This window comes from Apium graveolens, chromosome 5, assembly GCF_009905375.1.
Source record: "Apium graveolens cultivar Ventura chromosome 5, ASM990537v1, whole genome shotgun sequence".
Classification (NCBI taxonomy): Eukaryota; Viridiplantae; Streptophyta; class Magnoliopsida; order Apiales; family Apiaceae; genus Apium; species Apium graveolens.
The window spans coordinates 151,814,200-151,821,751 of record NC_133651.1 but is presented as its reverse complement, the minus strand read 5'-3'; the positions used below and the strand labels follow the sequence as shown (position 1 = coordinate 151,821,751).

At 41.0% G+C, this 7,552-nt stretch overlaps 1 non-coding gene across 1 annotated transcript; it reads left to right on the top strand.

Annotated features, from left to right (window-relative positions):
• Positions 1 to 4,404: 4,404 nt before the first annotated feature.
• On the top strand, positions 4,405 to 4,511 carry LOC141662764 (small nucleolar RNA R71). Its single transcript, XR_012550857.1, has one exon. It is a non-coding gene; the product is annotated as a small nucleolar RNA R71 (small nucleolar RNA).
• The last annotated feature ends 3,041 nt before the right edge of the window (positions 4,512 to 7,552 follow it).

Here is a 7,552-nt window from a genome sequence, read left to right as displayed (position 1 = left end):
TCATTAAGCTGAAGCATTCTTTTCTTACTAGCTGCATCTAAATCCAGGTTCAACTTCTTCAATGCCCAGTAGGCCTTATGCTCAAGCTCCGCAGGTAGATGACATCCCTTACCGTACACCAACTGAAATGGTGACATCCCAAGTGGAGTTTTGTATGCTGTTCTGTAAGCCCAAACAGCTTCATCGAGCTTTAAAGACCAATCCTTCCTTGACGGACAAACAACCTTCTCTAGAATGCGCTTTATCTCTCTGTTAGACACTTCCTCTTGACCATTTGTTTGCGGATGATAGGCAGTAGCTACTCGATGATTCACATTATAACGCTGCATCATAGAAGTGAACTTACGGTTGCAAAAATGCGATCCTTCATCACTTATGATTACCCGCGGTGTTCCAAACCTTGTGAAAATTTGCTTATGAAGAAAATTTAGCACTGCCTTTGCATCATTTGTCGGTAAAGCTTTAACTTCGACCCATTTTGAGACATAATCGACTGCCAGCAAGATGTACTGATTATTGCAAGACGAGATAAAAGGCCCCATGAAATCGATTCCCCACACATCAAAGACCTCGACTTCAAGCATCACATTTAATGGCATCTCATCCTTCCTTGACAAATTTCCCACTCTTTGGTAACGATCACATCTTAAAACAAACTGATGAGCATCCTTGAACAAAGTAGGCCAGAAAAAACCTGCTTGCAGAATACGAGCTGCCGTCTTCTCACCACCATAGTGTCCACCATAAACCGTGGAATGGCAGTCTCGTAATATCCCCTCCGTCTCACAGAACGGGATACATCTCCTGATGATCTGGTCAGCTCCCTATCTAAATAAATATGGTTCATCCCACATATACCACTTCACCTCATGCAGAAACTTCTTCTTTTAAGCGGATGTCAAATTAGGAGGCATTATATTGCTGACGAGATAGTTTACAATATCTGCAAACCATGGTTCTTCCTCCTGAATTGCAAACAACTGCTCATCCGGAAAAGATTCATTGATTAACGTCCTATCTTGGGAAGTAGAATCGGGATTCTCCAACCTAGAGAGATTGTCAGCTACTTGATTCTCAGTACCTTTTCTATCTTTGATCTCTAATTCAAATTCCTGAAGTAAAAGCACCCAACGAATGAGTCTCGGCTTCGAATCCTTCTTGGAAACCAGATAGCGAATAGCCGCATGATCAGTGAATACTGTTACTTTCGTACCAAGTAGATACGATCGAAATTTCTCAAAACCAAAGACTATAGCCAAAAGCTCCTTCTCAGTAGTGGTGTAGTTTAATTGGGCACCATTTAAAGTCTTACTCGCATAGTAGACCACATGGAAGAGGTTTTTCTTGCGCTGTCCCAGAACTGCACCTACTGCATAATCACTCGCATCACACATCATCTCAAACGGTTCTGTCCAATCTGGTGCTGTAATAACTGGTGCAGTGATCAAACTCTTCTTGAGAGTCTCGAATGCTGCCAAACATTCATCATCAAATTTGAAAAGCGCATCTTTCTCAAGCAGATTGCACAACGGCTTAGATATCTTTGAAAAGTCCTTGATGAATCGCCGATAAAAACCCGCATGACCAAGAAAACTAAGGATTCCTTTCACAGAATTAGGTGGGGGAAGATTTTCAATGACTCCCACCTTGGCCTTGTCCACCTCCAGACCCTTGCTAGATACCTTATGCCCAAGGATAATGCCTTCACGCACCATAAAATGACATTTCTCCCAATTGAGCACCAAATTAGTTTCCACGCATCTTTTGAGTACGGCGCGCAGATTATTCAAACATTCATCATATGAGTGTCCAAAGACGGAGAAGTCATCCATGAACACTTCGACGTTATTTCCAATCATGTCAGAGAAGATAGCCATCATACAACTCTGAAAAGTGGTCGGGGCACCGCATAACCCAAACGAAACTCTGCGAAAAGCAAACGTGCCAAATGGACAAGTGAAGGTAGTCTTTTCCTGATCCTCTGGTGTAATACAAATCTGATTATACCCGGAATAACCATCCAGAAGACAAAAATACTCATGACCCGCCAATCTGTCAAGCATCTGATCAATAAATGGAAGAGGAAAGTGATCCTTCCTTGTGGCTTTGTTCAATTTTCTATAATCCATGCATACTCTCCATCCTGTAACTGTTCGAGTAGGGATGAGCTCATTCTTTTCATTTGCGACCACAGTGATACCTCCTTTCTTAGGTACACATTGTACGGGGCTCACCCACGAGCTGTCAGAAATAGGATAAATGATGCCTGCATCTAGCCATTTCAGAATTTCTTTCTTCACCACCTCCTTCATGATGGGATTCAGTCTTCGCTGCTGTTCCACAGTTGGCTTACTACCTTCCTCTAGCAGAATTTTATGCATACAATATGAAGGACTTATCCCCTTGATGTCTGCTATGGTCCATCCTATAGCCGATTTGAATTCTCTCAAAATCCTTAAGAGCTTGTCTTCCTCACTACCTGAAAGGTCAGATGAAATAATAACAGGTAACGTAGATGAATCACCTAAAAAAACATACCTCAAGTGTTCAGGTAATGGCTTGAGCTCCAAGGTAGGTGCTTCCTCTATTGATGGTTTGAGCTTCCCTTCAACATTCTTAAGGTCAGAAGTACCAAGAGATTCAAATGGTATGTCCAGCTTTCGCTTCCAGGGAGAAGCGTTCAGATATTGTAATTGCTCGTTGCCATCTTCATCATCGCTGTCAAAATCCCCTACTAAGGCCTTTTCCAATGCATCAGACATTAGCATGCGATCGAGTTCCGAAGTAACCGCAGAATCAATCACATCCAATTTTAAGCACTCCTAATCTTCTGTAGGGAATTTTATTGCCTTGAATACGTTGAAGGTCACATCCTGATCTTGGACCCGCATAGTAAGTTCCCCTTTTTGCACATCTATCAAGGTACGGCCAGTAGCCAAGAAAGGCCTTCCCAAGATTATGGGAATCTTCTTATCTTCCTCAAAATCCAGAATAACAAAATCTGCAGGAAAGAAGAGCTTATCCACCTTGACGAGCACATCCTCAACTATGCCCCTTGGGTAAGTAATGGAACGGTCAGCCAATTGTAGCGACATGTATGTGGGTTTTGGATCAGGCAGATCCAACTTTTTAAAGATCGACAACGGCATCAGATTAATGCTTGCTCCCAAATCATAAAGGCACTTGTCAAAAGTCAGATTGCCAATGGTGCAAGGAATGGTGAAGCTTCCTGGATCTTTTAGTTTTGGTGGTAACTTTTGCTGCAGAACAGCGCTGCATTCTTCCGTGAGAGCAACGATTTCAAGGTCATCCAGTTTCACCTTCCTTGAAAGAATAGTCTTCATAAACTTCGCATAACTAGGCATTTGTTCCAGAGCCTCAGCGAAAGGTATATTGATGTGAAGTTTCTTGAACACCTCCAGAAACTTCCCGAACTGTCTATCCAGCTTTTGTTGCTGTAATCTCTTAGGAAAAGGTGGTGGAGGATAGAGCTATTTCTCCCCTGTATTAGCCTCAGGCAGAGTGTGTTCAACAGTAGTCTTCCTTGGTTCCGCCGCTTTCTCCTTTTGCTTAGATTCTTCATCTCTAATTTCAGCTTCTACTTCTTTTGCCTTTTCAGCATCAGCCACTTTTCCAGACCTTAAGGTAATAGCCTTGACTTGCTCTTTAGCTTCCTTCCTGCCTGGTACTTCCGTGTCACTCGGAAGAGTGCCAGGTTGACGATTGAGCACTGCATTGGCTAATTGACCGATTTGATTTTCCAAGGTCTTGATAGAAACCGCCTGACTCTTGCACAACAGCTTAAGTTCCTCAAAATCAACACTAGTAGGTGCGGCTGTACTTCCCTGTTGAGGATATGATTGCCTTGTAACATACTGCTGTGGTTGCTGGAATCCAGGTGGGTTAAACTGTTTACTCACTCCTTGCTAATATGGTGGATGAATAGCATTCTGATTATTCCCCCAGCTGAAATTTGGATGATTTCTGTTGTTAGGATGATAGGTCGCTGGCACAGGCTGCTGTTGTCGCTGATAATTATTCACATACTGAACAGATTCGTTGACAAGAGAACACTGATCCGTAGCATGAGAACCTGCACAAAGCTCACAAACCATAGCTATTTGATTAACTCCATATGTAGCCAGAGAATCAACCTTCATTGATAGCGCTTGGAGCTGGGCTGCAATAGCGGTGGCTGCATCAACTTCCAGAATACCTGCTACCTTGCCTGACGTCATCCTCTGAGTTGGGTTTTGATGCTCATTCGCAGCCATCGACTCTATAAGATTATACGCCTCAGTATAGCTTTTAGCCCATAAGGCGCCTCCAGCTGCTGCATCGAGCATGGGCCGAGATTGGGCCCCCAAACCATTATAGAAACCAGTGATCACCATCCAATCCGGCATTCCATGATGTGGACATTTTCTCAACATTTCCTTGTAGCGTTCCCAAGCCTCGCACATAGACTCTGTAGGTTGCTGCGCAAACTGAGTAAGAGCACTCCTCATAGCAGCAGTCTTTGCCATCGGATAAAACTTCACCAGAAACTTTTGCGCAAGATCTTGCCACGTAGTGATGGACCCAGCTGGTTCAGAATGTAACCAGTCTTTAGCCTTGTCCCTCAGTGAGAATGGGAAAAGCCTCAACTTGATAGCCTCATCAGTCACGCCATTATACTTAAAAGTGTTGCAGATCTCGACAAAATTCCTTATGTACATGTTGGGGTCTTCAGTTGCCGCTCCTCCAAAAGAAACAAAATTCTGCACCATCTGAATAGTGCTCGGCTTGATTTCAAAGGTGTTAGCTTGAATAGCCGGATGAAGGATGCTTGACTGAATGTCATCAATTTTAGGCCGAGAAAAATCCATAAGAGCTGGATCAGCTTGAACAATACGATCTCCCATGTTTACTGGTTCTTTCTGCTCAGTTCCTGAATCCGAATCCTCAAAATCTAACTTCTCCGGAATATCAAGAACTTCGTCTGTCTCCTCAGCTGTATCTAAAGTCCTCTTGCGAGCACGAGAACGAGTTTGCATAAACGCTTGCTAAAGTACCTGAAACACAACCGAAAAAAATAAGTAACTACTACGTCCTAATCACTGAGTCCTAATGACCAATGATGGTAAGTACATAAACTAAACAAATACGCCGAGTCCCCGACAGCGGCGCCAAAAACTTGTTAGGGCGAAAACACGCGCTAATATTCACGCAAGTATACGCGTTCGCAAGTAATATAGAATACTTTCTAGTTCGTTCCCACAGAGACTCAGACTGAATTATTGTCTAATTTAACTCACTCACCAATGTATGATTACTTCTCAATGTTAAGATAATAACACTTAAAATTGTTGATTAAATATTAACTACAATTAACTACTTAATTAACCACTTAACTAACACTTCACTTTATCAATAATAAAACACTCATGAGATCACAACTTCATTATTACTTCCTTCTATAGCCATTATTATTACCTTTAGCATGTGACAGCGATGATATTAATCGAATAACACGAAACTGATAAAAGCCAACTTTCATTGTACTAATACCATTCTACCAAGCATCCACAATTAAGATAGAAGTTGAATAGTCATCAATTATGTTGAGTTCCTATATGTCTACAGAAATTGACAACACAACGATTTAAGCACAAGTTATTCCTTTTGATTACATAGGGCAAATAAAACTGTTAGAGTTACCCACTAATCATGCACAACATACATGAACCTATGCTAGCCTGGCAAGTTCTAAATCTCAAGATCCACCGTCGCTTCACAAGAGATTAACACCCTATCTTATATGTTCGCGACGCACATAAGACAAATACGCACAACCAATACTAGATATCATACAATCATCACACACTAAAGTATTAAACAATCAACTAAAGAATTCCATAATAAATCCGTTGCAACCCCATGATCACGATTAGCCCATAATAGCACTTATCGTCATCATGGGTTCATATGAAATCATGATAAACAAACACAAGGAAATAATAACTAAACTAATTATATTAAAACAGAGTACGTCACAAGAGTAAATAAGTTCAAAGCAAGAAAACTAGCATCCAATGTTACAACGAAACAAGAATCACAAGAATATATGCTTCCTCTTCGTTGCGGTGTGCTAAATCGGTCTTCTTCCTTATCTCCTTCGCTCCTTGCGTAAAAACACAATCTTCTTCAATCCACACTTGTGAAAACGTCTCAAATCTACTTATATAATAGTCCCATAAAACTCAGATTACATAGAAGTGGAAACCAAACAAAAGTAGAAGTCCTAAAATAATTTGTCTTTTTTCCCAACCCTGCGCGGCCGCGCAGCATAGCTGAGCGGGCGCTCAGCTTGCTGCGCGGCCGCTCAGCAATGCTGAGCGGGCGCTCAGACCTCTACTGGAAAAAACCTGATTTTGCTCCGTTTCTTCGCCGTAATCTGCCCGTTTCTTTCCTCTCGCAATGGTGAACACATGCCAAGGCTTATTCTTGATGATTCCTCCCCCAAAATGCAACTAAAACCCTGAAATGCATAAACACTAGAAAAACGCATCAAATACACAAAATACTTGATTTCAAGACACCAATTTAAGCCATTTTAAGACGTTCTAAGTGGTATAAAATGCCACTTATCAGGCTCATCCACCTCCTCCTCCAGAAGAAGGTCGCGAGAAGACTTCTCCTCCTCCTGAGAACTAAGCCGTGTGATGATCCAGGCTTCATGCCTTGTAATTTATTTTAAGTTATTTATTTGTCTTTGGAACTAAGCCTTTATGGCTTGTTAAACTTTGAATTATGTTTCGTTGGATTTAATTTGAGGTTGGTTTGCCCCGGATGGATTGTAAATATATTTTCCTTTTCCAAATTTTTTCTTAAAATTTTTCTCAAGTACTGATATCTTGTGCTTACTATCCCCGGGATGGGGTTGAAAGTATTTTATAAGTGCATGGTTTGCGTAGCTGTCCCCGGGATGTGGTTAAAATTTTAAATGAATAATATTTTTATAACATGGTTTGTGTAACTGTACCCGGGATGGGGTTGAAAAGCTTAGTTGAATAAAAAATTTTATAAGTACACATGGTTTGTGTAGTTGTGCCCGGGATGGGGTTAAAAACTTTAAATGAATAAACATTTTATAAATACACATGGTTTGTGTATTTCCCGAAATGGGTTAAAATTAAAGTGAATACAGTTTTCACAGAATACATGGTTTGTGTAATCGTCCCCGGGAAGGGGTTTGGAATCTTAGATGAATAAAAAAATTTATAAGTACACATGGTTTGTGTAGTTTTCCCCGGGATGGGGTTAAAACTTTAAATGAATAAACTTTTAATAAGTACACATGGTTTGTGTAATCTTCCCTGGGAAGGGGTTGGGATTTTAATTGAAAATAATTATGCATATGGGTGTGCAGACAATAATTACAATGTAATCATAAGAGTAACATCGTTTTAATTTGAAAGGAGCCCAAATCATGGCATTCTCATTGCAAAATAGACGTCGAGTATTGATTACATTCCAGGAGGGGGAAATACAGATTTAAATTTATTATTGT